Genomic DNA, 12,287 nt, shown 5'->3' with positions numbered 1-12,287 from the left:
AGGAGCCATAAGGACAGCAACCCACCCACAAAACTTTCCACTCAAAATGTGTCCTGACTACAAGATGCGTAGGGACAAATATAGAGGAATGAAGAAGGTAATGAACAACCAATAACTGAATAAATTTGATATCCACCCATGGGCAAGAACTGATCCCCAAAATTATTAATGATAATCTGATAGTCTCAAAGTCAGGGGTATAGTGTAACTGTCATCTGAGTGGCTCCTCCTAGCAGTCAATGGAAATAAAAACAGAGGCCCATAGACAAAAATTAAATGGAAGTTGAGGGAAGGACTGAGGGACACAAAGAGGATAGGGACACCACAAAAAGACTAACAGAATCAACTAAGCAGGACTCTTTGTAACTCCCATAGACTGAACCTTCAACAAAAGAGAGGGCATGGACAAGTCCTAGACCCCTTGCATGTATGTTGGAGAAGTGCAGCAGGTTTCCCAACAATTAGAGTGGGTGCTTACCCTGATTTGTTGCCTGCCTCTGGATCCCATTCCCATAGTGGGGCTACCTTCTGTGGCCTCACTTGGAGAAGATGAACCTTGTCTTGTAATGAAGTGATGTGTTGGAAGAAGTATCCAACGGATAGGGTTCCCTCATCTGAAAGAAGAAGGAAAGGATGAGAAGAAAGAAGAAGAAAGAGAATTGAGAGAGGATCTTTGTAATTGGGTACTGGGAAGAGGGGCACAATATTGGGGTATAAAATTAATATTAAATTAATAAAAATATGTCATGATACTGAAGTTATTCTATGTGTCACAGTACACAGTGCTTTCTCTATTTGAAGACTGAAAGCAACTAGTGACTTCATGAAATTCAGTAAACTGAAAATTGTCTTCAGCAATTTGATAAATGAGAAGTTATAAAATACATTTTCTATATGTTACCTACATGTGTCTGACTTCATCTGCCTCAACATCTGTTAAAAATAAGGTGGCAAAATTTTTACCTCATATCTAGGGGTCATACTCAGCTATATTTGAGAGCTCATCTCATGGAAAACAGTTAAAAAACATTAAGGCTGCAAGATGGTTCAGAAGGTAAAGGTGCCTGCTTTAATCTTGATGACCTCAGTTAAATCATAGGGACACATATGATAAAAGAACTGACTCCACAAGTTGTCCTCTAACTTCCCAGTATCATGGCAGGAGCTTGGACACACACACACTCATTAACACACTGTAATAAACACACATAAACAGAATTGATTTTTTTAATCTTGGAAACTTAGATGTCATAATTGAATACATCAGCATGATCTAAAGGAACTCTTGACATGGTATAGAATGGCATGATGAATGTGGTTATTGAAAGTAGTCTCTGGATGGCCTAGTCAGTCACCAACTGGAGTACAGGCCCTTGGTCCTGTGAAGGCTCTATGCTCAGTGTAGGGGAATGCCAGGCCAGGAAGCAGAGTGGATGGATTGGTAAGCAGGGGATGGGGGAGTTAGTAGGGAGGATTTTGCAGAGGAAATCAAGAAAGGGGATAACATTTGAAATGCAAATAAAGAAAATATCTAATAATAAATTTAAGAAAAAGAAAGAAAAAATCAAAAAAGAATGTAGTCTCTGAATAGCTATTCCTAGAAGCCAAGGCACACATGTGGAAGTCAGAGAACACATTGGGGGAATGAGCTCTGTCTTTCCACCAGGTGAACTTATGGAACTGAACTCAGGAAGGCAGTAAGTGCTATTAGGTGTTGAACTATATCTTTAAATCATATTTTGTGTCTATCAGTGTACTTTTTATAATCCCATAACAAGCTTGCTCATTATAGAAGCCTTGTTTCAAGACATAGGCTGTTTTGCTTAAATGCAAACAGGCAACAGAGGCTATCATTCCTCTGTCCATGATACTACAATATTGACACAGGTTCTCATTACTGTGTCTCATTATTGAGTCTTGTGTCCGTTATCAGTGTCTCCCTAAGACACAGTCAATATCCAAGTGCTGAACAATGTGTTGTCAAAAGCAGCCTTACCTGCACATCACTGTCAATTTACATGCAGAGCACACCTGTCATTGAGGGACAAAAAGTCTGACATGTTTGTGTTTGCATTTCCTGAGTACATGTGCTGTAAGTCAGGAGTACATTACCTGTGTTGCCTTCTGAAACAAAGCCCCTCATGTGCTGCAAAAGAGCATAGTCTGAGGGGGTGATTGTTTTGAGGACTTTGGTTAATAAGGATAGATCAACCCAGACTGTGGTTGTCAGGGTTGGTTATAAATGCCTTTAACTGCTGATTCAGCTGGCCAGATATTGTGTGTTTGTTTCTGTGTGTGTGTGTGTGTGTGTGTGTGTGCACATGTTAGCAAAAAGAGGTCTTTGAGTGACTTGCAGCTGAAGTGGAAGGTTACCAGCACTTTTGAGCCTTCTGACAGGATGCTGGAATGGGAATTCCAGTCCTCCTTACAGAGCAGCAAGTATTATCACATGAGTTATATATTTATATAAAACAAAAGATGGCTGATGTAAAATGTGAAAAGGTGAAAAAAAAAAGACTTTTTAAAAACTAGTCTAACCTACAGATAGCCAACAGACTGACAAGCAGAATACGTTTATGTAGCTGAGTTCCAGGCAGGAAGGCAAAGAAAATAGAAAAAGAAGATGTGTTGGAAATTTCAAAGTTTTTGGAAGATGATAGTAACTAGTGTTTAGGGAACCCCAAGAAAGATAAATATAAATAAAAATATCAGGAACTTCATACATGGATCACTGAACTTTGAACATAATCACCACCTTGAAAGAGAATACTGTCATGCTACATGGGCAAGGATAGTGCAAGAGTCGTTCAATATTTTATAAGTAACATAAGAGGAAAATGCACAAGAATATATCTCTAGGATGATAAAGGATAGACACTGTTGCACTAAATGCAATAGTGAGAAAACTAAAGCTTTTAAGATGCTCTCTCTATCTCTATGATGGAGAATGATCAAGGAAGACACTCAGTATCAAACTTGAGATTCCACATACAGGCACATAAGATACCCACATATGTATTGCAAAAAGAAGGACATATTTAGATAAAAACAAGCTAAAAAATGTGATGACCCTGGTTGTAGTCTATCAGAAATGTTAAAGGAAACTTAAGTTGAGGGGTGTCCAGTGGTAACATGCATTCATAATTATCCAGGTCCACGGAGGAATGTGTACCTAAGCAAGTGCAAAAGATTAGGAAATTTTCCTTACCAAAACTTTAAGAAATAAAAGCTAACATATAACCATTGACAGCTTCAATTATAACAGCAGAGTCTGTAGTCCTATAGCATGAGACATACAAGGCTTCTAGGTAGCAGATACTGTCTATTTAAACCACAAAGAATGGTGTTAAAGTATTAAAAAGTTTTCTACAATTTTTGCAGGAAGTGGAGTATCGGCATTAGCTCTTTGAAAGTCTGGTAGATTTCTGCACTAAAACCTTCTGGCTCTGGGCTTATTTTGGTTTGGAGATTTTAATGGCTACTTGTATTTCTTTAGGGGTATGAATTTTTTAAATATAGTTTACTGATTTTGTTTTAATTTGATAAATGGTATCTGTTTAAAAACAATTTCATTTCTTTGAGATTTTCCAATTTTGTGAATTATGTGCTTTTTCAAGTAAGACCTAATGATTGTTTGCATTTCCTCAATTTCAGCCCAAAAGTTTGGAATATCCAAGATTCAATTCACAGACCATATGAAACCTAATAAGCAGGAAGACCAAAATGTGGATGTTTCAGTGCTTTTTAGAAGGGTGAACAAAATACTCACAGGAGAAAATATGGAGACAAAGAATGGAACAGAGACTGAAGGATAGGACATCTAGAGACTGACCCACTTGGGGATCCATGCCATATGCTCCCACCAAACCCAGACACTATTGTGGATTCAGGCAAGTGCTTGCTGATAGAGGCCTGATATGGCTGTCTCCTGAAAGACTTTGCCAGAACCTCACAAAAACAGAGGAGGAAGCTCACAGCCAACCATTGGACTAAGCTCAGGGGTTCCTGATGGAGAAGATGGAGAAGGGACTGAAGGAGATGATGGGGGTTTGCAGCCCCATGGAGGGAGAAACAGTGTCACCAGGCCAGAACACCCAGAGCTCCCAGGGACTGGACCACAAACAAAAGAATACATATGCAGTGACCAATGGCAATGGCGTTGGCCACATATGTGGCAAAAGATGGCCTTGTTAGACATCAGTGGGAGGAGAGTCCCTTGGCCCTGCTGGTGTTTAATGCCCCAGTGTAGGGGAATGCCAGGGCGAGAGTATGGGAGTGGGTGGATGGGGGAGAAGCCTCATAGAGGAAGGGGAAGAAGAGATGAGAGAGAAGGTTGCCAAAGAGGAGACCTGGAAAGGGGAAACCATTTGAAATGTAAATAAAGAAAACACACACACACACACACACACACAGCCAAAAAAATAAAAAGAAAGAAATCAGATTTGCCTTGAAAAATCTTGTTTTCTCCATCTATGATGATTGAGAGTTTTGTAGGGTATAGTAGTCTAGTTTGGAACTTGTTTCTTTTTAGAGATTGCAAAATATCTGACCAGACCCTTCTAGTTTTTAGCGTCTCTGTTAAGAAATCTGATTTATTTCTGATAGATCTGGAGTTGTGTTATCTGGACTTTTTTGCATGCTCATTTTAAGATTCTTTATATATATCTTATATTTTGATCATTATGTGGCATGAGAATTTTTCTTTCTTGTCCAGTCTAATTGGTGTTCTATAAGCTTCCTGTATGTTTGTAGGCACCTCTTTCTTTAGGTTGGGAAAGTTTTCGTCTATGGTTTTGTTGAGGGTATTTTCTGGGTCTTGGAGGTGGTACTCTTCACCTCTTTCTATTCCTATTATTCTTAGATTAGGTCTTTTCATAGTATCCCAAATTATCTTCATGTTTTTGTTGTTATTAAAATGTTAAATACAGTTGTGTTAGCCACTGGACTTTGTAAAGGTTTATAAAGAATGAAAGAAATGTTTCTGAGTGGAACTCCTCCCTCCATCACTAGCATTCTAATGGAGGACAAGGTTTGCAGTCTTTCTATCAGTTCAATTTCAACACTTTAAACTGGTGGGAGGCAACCATATCTATACCTTTCACTGGATTATTTATAAAACTGATATTGCTCATAATTTCAAGCTTCACTTGTTCCTAATTCAGAAATGAAAACATAGGAAAGATTATTGGTTTGTTATTGAGGTTAGATGTAAGAAGGCTTGTAAACTCAAGGCATGGGGCTCTAAATTCCTATAGATGATCAAGAGGTATTCATGCAAGCTTCAAAATTTTCAAGGATAAGATACACTTTAGGAACTGACTCAAATAAGTATCGCTAATATCTTCAAATTCTAAGCAACAATTTATTTGCTTCTGGCAGAGCTGTTTCCTTTCATCCTTGACCCTGGTGAATGTCCATCCTTTATTTAAAATTCCTCAATTTTTATTCTTTGAATTCTGTTTCCCACTTTCTATAAACACGCACATGTGATAATCTTTGCTTTCTGAACCTTAAATATCATCAAATTGGAGTGTGGGGCAAGTTTATAAATCTTGGAGGCCAGGGTTTACAGCCCAAGTAAACGATTCACTGTGTGATAATTCAAAACAAAATATAATTTCCCTCTGTGAAGACTTTCTCACCTACACAAGAAAGGACATCATTAAAGGGAACTAAAAGGTAGTATTAGGAGGTGTTGAAATGCCCTCTGAGATAACAAATGGATGGATGCAAATAGTAGTTATCTGTAAGTCATAGCTCCTGTCCTCAAATAGTAATATTGTGGAAGCACAGGATCCCCCTTTTTGTGTGTGTGTGCACACAAGACATGAGTATTCATGTGTAGTACTGTGTGTGATAAATGGATGTGGAAGCCAAAGGACAAATTTTAATATCATTTCTCAGGCATTTTCCACAATTTATTTTTACTCAGAATCTCTCAGTAACTTGGCTCTTGGCCATTAGACTAAAGTGATTTGCCAGTGAGATCTAGGGAAACCTCCTATTTATGCCTCCACAGATCTAAAATTACAAGCATTCACTATCAATCCAGACTCTTTAAAAACCTAACCAGTACCCCGGAGCTCTTGACTCTAGCTGCATCTGTATCAAAAGATGGCCTAGTTGGGCATCACTGGAAAGAGAGGCCCATTGGACACTCAAACTTTATATGCCCCAGTACAGGGAAACGCCAGGGCCAAAAAATGGGAATGGGTGGCTAGGGAAGTGTGGGGGAGGGTATGGGGACTTTTGGGATAGCATTGGAAATGTAATTGAGGAAAATACGTAATAAAAAATTATAAAACAAAACAAAACAAAACAAACAAACAAAAAACTTGATTTCTAAGAGTTATATTCAGACCCTCTCGTCTCAGACTCTCAGATATGTCAAACAACAACAACTTATCTCCCCAATGAGACCAACATGACAACATTTTGCTGAGTGTCTAGAAATACATAAAATATTCAGAAACATAGCCACAGGCTATGTTTTATGTAACATAAGACACTTCAGTGGTTCAAATATCACTGTGATTGCATCATTCCATTGCTGATCTATAAAACATGCAGAATTTTTAGATATTGACACATTCAGTGCCAAGGAGTAAGAGGTATTACTGCAGCCCAGGATTCCATCTGTCACTGTGGGAATAGAGACAGAGATGTAGAAAATTGGAATAGGACAAACCTCCTGTGAAGTGAGAAGTACAGTTGGTAGTCCAGCTAAAGGTGAAGAATAAGAAATGGACGAAGTATTATTTTAAAAGCTGACCCCATCATTGAGCAGAAAATGAGCAGTCAGATGAACAAGTTTAAGCTTCCTTGGCTCTCTGCACCTTGAGGTATATTTTAAAACTTCAGTTTAGTAAAAGAGTGGGAAAGGGCAGAAGTAAGTTCATTTGAGAGAGTCACTTCTCTGTGAGATCCTGTATTTTCTGTGAAGCATGGAAAAGGGAACACAAGATCATATGGGGAAAGCTGTGCTAAGGGAAGATAGAAAGTGGGAAAAAATCTAGAGCATCCCCTAAAGCTTATAATTTTACCTAAAGTATAAATATATATTTCTGTTTAATATCACTTGTATTAATAAGTCTTATAGACTCTTCATTCTATGTTAATTTGATGACCTGACCTTTCTTTAGATTGCTCAGTCTTGACAAAGATTGTAGAATACCTTCACACATGCCTTCACATATGTGAATCCACATAGGAATTCCTTGTATACTAGCTGTCAGACAGGAGATTCTCTATAAAAGTTTTTCTGGGTTGGCAGTGTGTGTATGTGCTTTAAATGTGTGAAAGAACAGCCTCAGGATTTGGTCTTAAGTTACTATGTAGTTTTTCTTGTTTTTTTTCTTTCTTCCTTCTTACCTTCCTCTGCCTTTCTCTTTCTTTTCTTCTTTCTTTCCTTCTTTCCTTCTTTCCTTCTTTCCTTCTTTCCTTCTTTCCTTCTTTCCTTCTTTCCTTCCTTCCTTCCTTCCTTCTTTCCTTCCTTCCTTCCTTCCTTCCTTCCTTTCTTTCTTTCTTTCTTTCTTTCTTTCTTTCTTTCTTTCTTTCTTTCTTTCTTTCTTTCTTTCCTCTGTTTTTTTTTTTAATTTTATTATTAGTTTTTTCTCAGATCTGGTCACTTAGTGGCTTCGAACCTATCAAGCAGGCTAGGATGGCTGCTCTGTGAACCATTATGCATCTGCTAGTCTCAAATTTTTCAGCAGTGGGATCACAAGGGCACACAATTTATGTGGCTTTGGGGATAATATTCAGGTCTTCTTGCTTGTGCCATAAGTAATTTACCAACTCTCTTCAACCACTCTGCATGGCTAAAGAGCCATGTAGAATGATTTTTCAGGCACATGTATTGAATAGCCTACACAGTGGACTCAGGAAGAGTCTCTGTTTAAAGAGTTACTCCTCATTTCAGTCGGAGCAGATTCCTAATTCACTGAAAGAAAAAGGAAAACCCTGAAAGCTTCATTTCTGAGAAACAGGAGAATTCCTAAGGAAAAGAGGAAAAGAAGCCAATTTTCTATATTTATAAAACAAGATGAAATCGTTTCTATAATTATTGTGAAATTATGGGATGTTTTCCTGTTAGGAGTTTTCCTCCTTTTAGAAATTTCTTAGAGATTATGGTCTGAAATAAAGCCCTAGAATTCATCTAAGAGATTCTCTGGAAAGATTTTAACACTGTGCTGTAGAGACAGTTGTGACTACTATTAAGTAACTCACTTATTCTCCTATATTTTAGGCACTTCTCATATAAAGAGAGCCACAAGGATCCCTTGGGGAAGTGCACTAATTGGAGGTTCTCCATATGCCTATCTTACTGAGTCCAAAAAAAGTTCACAGAGAAATCTGCCGTTCAGTCTTATTTCATTTCTGATCCTGTGACTCCTACTCCAAACAATGAGAAGAAGAAAGGCTTTATTCAGCTCACAGTTCCAGGTTACAGTCAGATATTGCAGAAAAATCAAGGCAGAAACTTCAAGTATCACATCAACCTTCATGACAAGGCAGATAAAAGATCCTTCCCTGTTTTGTTTTCTCAGGTTTAGTGTAGTATGGTTATACTGTATCTACCATGGACAGATTCCCAAAGATGTACACACAGGTAAACCTGATCCAAACAAAATTCCTTAACCAGGTCCTGTTCCCAGTTTATTCTAGGCCGTGGCAAATACATAATTTGAAATGAATATCACACCATTCTTTCTCTTTGTTTGTTAAGTAACTGAAACTACATATTACAGACACTGCCCCAAAAGCACGAGGAACTTCCCTTAGCCTAGGGCTTTGAAAATACCAGTGTTCCCTGCATTCTCCTGGGACAAGCAGCACTAGAGAGCTGTGCTTGTGTGTCCAATTGCAACAGTACACTCTCAAATGTCTCTTTTGTGGATGAATTCAACTATATTTACCTTTATGTGTGTGTTTGTATATGTATGGTGCAGATGTTCATGTATATGTGTGTGTATGTGCTTGGGTGTGTGTGCCTGTGCGTGTATATGGATGACTGTGTGTGTGTGTGTGTGTGTGTGCATGCAGGTGGGTGCTGCATATCTATAGGTCAGAGAACAACTTGTAGAAATCAGTACTCTATTTCCACTATGAAAGTACTGAATATTAAACTCAAGATGACAAGTTTGGAAGCAAGTGCCTTTACCCTGTGATCTTACCCTGTGATCTAGGTGAAATGTTTTAGAGCCTCAAAAGTCATGGGTTTTTTTGTTTCTTTGTTTGGTTGGTTTTTTTGTTGTTTATTTTGTTTTGTTTTGTTTTGTTTTGTTTTGTTTTGTTTTGTTTTGTTTTGTTTTGTTTTGTTTTGTTTTGTTTGAGACAGGGTTTCTCTGTATAACCCTGGCTGTCCTGAACTCACTTTGTAGACCAGGCTGGCCTCGAACTCAGAAATCTGCCTGCCTCTGCCTTCCGAGTGCTGGGATTAAAGGTGTGTTCCTCCACACCCGGCTTGAACATCATGTTTTAAAAGACCAGAATACACACATTTTGGAGACATTTGTCCATATGGGGTAGTAATAAGATTTGATTTTGCTGTTGTCTTCTGAAGCAGATGACTTAATTCAAAGTCATTTCTTTTGCTAACATTGCTAGCTCGGCTAAGCCTCAAATACTTTATGTCCCTGTAGATTTGGTACTGAACAAAATGACCATATACATGTATTTACCTTCTTCTTGCTGGATAGTCTCATTTGAGTGTGGATGAAGATAAAAAAAAAAAAAAAAAAAAAAACAAGTTCTGATTTCTAAAAGTAAACAACAAATACTTTTCTAGTTTTGAGGATGAAAGCTACTGAAGCATTGAATGCAATAAGATAAGGAAACAGAGAATTCCCAAGTGGAAGCTTCCCTGGCAATCAGGGCCCATTCAAACTGGCACAGCACATCTCAGCTCTGTGCTGTTGTCTCCTCTCACATGGCAATACACTAATATCTTTTCTTTTTATCCTCCGTCTTCCAAACTCTAAATGGAGAGTGCAGACGAGTTTATAGAAGTTTCTACAGGAACTTTGTGGCTTAATGATCAGGGCAGGAACAATACAGGGAAGTGGCATTGTAAACATAAAATGCTTTGAAGAGCAAAGTGAAGTATCTGGATGATGTGTGGATTGCTTGGATTCAGATGTGCTAAGAATAGTACAGGGGCCTTGGGCATGGTGACTCATTCTTTTATTAGGACATGTCTCATGATTGAAGAGATCATTCTGATGGTAAAATACTTTTTTTTTTTTTTAGTATAGATAGGGTTTATTCAGGGCATGGGGAGGGGAGTTAAGAGGGTAGCAGAGGCAGAGAAAGTCAGAGAGAAGGAGAGAGTAGAGAAATGGGGGCCGGCCATGGCCATGTGGAGGCAAGGGAATTGGGAGTAAGGGGGCAAGAGACAAGAGAAAGGGAAGAGTGTAATAGGGTAAGAGTGATAGTAAAATACTTACTATACAAGCATGAGAGTATGACTTTTATCCCTTAGGATTCATCTAAGATATTAATATACAGTGAGTTACTGAGAGGTGGACACAAGAAGATCCCAAAGAGAATGGGGTAGCTAGCCAAAGTAAATATTTCAGTGAACTCCAGGACAGAGAGATGCCCTGTCTCAAACAATGGAGTGGATAGCAACTGGGGAAGGTATCCTCTGGCCTCCATATGCTTGCAAACACATGTGGATACACATAAACAAACATATGATAATATCCTATCTATCATCATTAAGCAGATTTATTGTTATTTCTTAGTTTTATACAATAGCTTCAGCAGCTTTTTAGATTCTAAATGACAAAACGTGTACCTTTTTATTTTGTATCATGATACATGGGTTTTAATAATTTCAAAACCCATATAAAACCATGAAACTCATTTCCTAAGTCATTTTGCCCTTATCAGTCTTTCTGGTAGATTGGGGCTAGGTGCTACTGAGGATACCTTTCAGCACCCCACATTCTGCTAGGTGCTCCAAAAATAATGGAAATGTATCACTTTTATGGCACTTGGTAATTTTCCTATGCTATGAAGATGTCTTTCCAGTCAATGGACACATGTTAACTAAAGGGATAAACTTTCACAAACCCTTTCACAGTCTGTGAAATAGTGCCAGATTCACGATAAACACATGCAATGAGCTGCACATCAGCTATGTCATACAGAACTTTCTCTCTGGCTTAAAAATTTGTAAGAGGAGATGTTTGTTTAACCTTAGTGCCCTGAACTCCATTCAGATCACCCAAGAAGCTTTATTCTCTGCCATTAGTTATTCTTTTTTAATATAAATTATTTTATTTCAAATTAAAAAAAAACAAAAACCAAAAATGCAACATCCTAAAAAATTCTTTTTACTGGTAATACAAATTCCTATGAAGTTTTTTCTTTTCCTAACAAAAGGAATTAAAGAAATAGAAACATTCAACATCAAAAGCTTTAAATCTAACTGTATGTTGTAGCCCCTGAAAAAGCTACAAAGTTTTTAAAAACTATTTTCTCTACAAAGAATCTCATCAGCTACACAAAAATCTGTACAGTTTTAAAAAATAAATCTCTTACCAAAAAAGAGATTACCACTGTCTCTCTTAAACACCAAAATCTGAGACCTTATAGTCTTCCCTTCCCTTCCTATGATTAATAGCATCACACAGCTAAATGGGCTGAGGTGTAGTAGAATGTTTCCATGCTGATAGCTCACAATTTGGATGCAGACACCATTAATTAGATGTTTGTCCTCTGACATCTTCTTTCATCCTTCTGCTGAGGGCTGGGTGTTAACACATCAAGATGTTATGATATAAAGAACATATTCAGAACTCTCACATGCAAGTTGGTGCAAAACATTCTGTAACACACAGGGATGAGAATACTAGACATATTAAGATATTTTAGCCAAGCAACAGTAGTTTACCTTATTTTTTATGACAGCTCTATTTTATCATCATGTATTTGGGTCCAGGAAAATACTTTATTTTGGGCATATGTGATTTTTCTTGACTAAAAGTGGAGTTAACATTTGCTTCTGGGGCAACATAAACTAGTTGCTCATGTTTTGGAATATATATTTTGATATAATATCTCTCAAAATAGGTTTTAGAATATTGATATCAAAACAAAAAGTACACAAAGAGCCAGCAAATATTTAATGTCTATGATGAGCTCTATCAATCAAACTCTTAAGAGTTTTGGAAGACACTTCTCAAGGGGACAGATCTGGGCTGCAAGTGTCCAGATCTAGAAAAGGAAGCAGAGCATGACGGAGGGAGGGGGAGGTGCCCTCTTTCTCACTGCTTTGTGTT

Source organism: Mus caroli, chromosome 1, assembly GCF_900094665.2.
Source record: "Mus caroli chromosome 1, CAROLI_EIJ_v1.1, whole genome shotgun sequence".
Taxonomy (NCBI): Eukaryota; Metazoa; Chordata; class Mammalia; order Rodentia; family Muridae; genus Mus; species Mus caroli.
The sequence above is the reverse complement of the archived record's forward strand: the minus strand, read 5'-3'. Positions refer to the sequence as shown.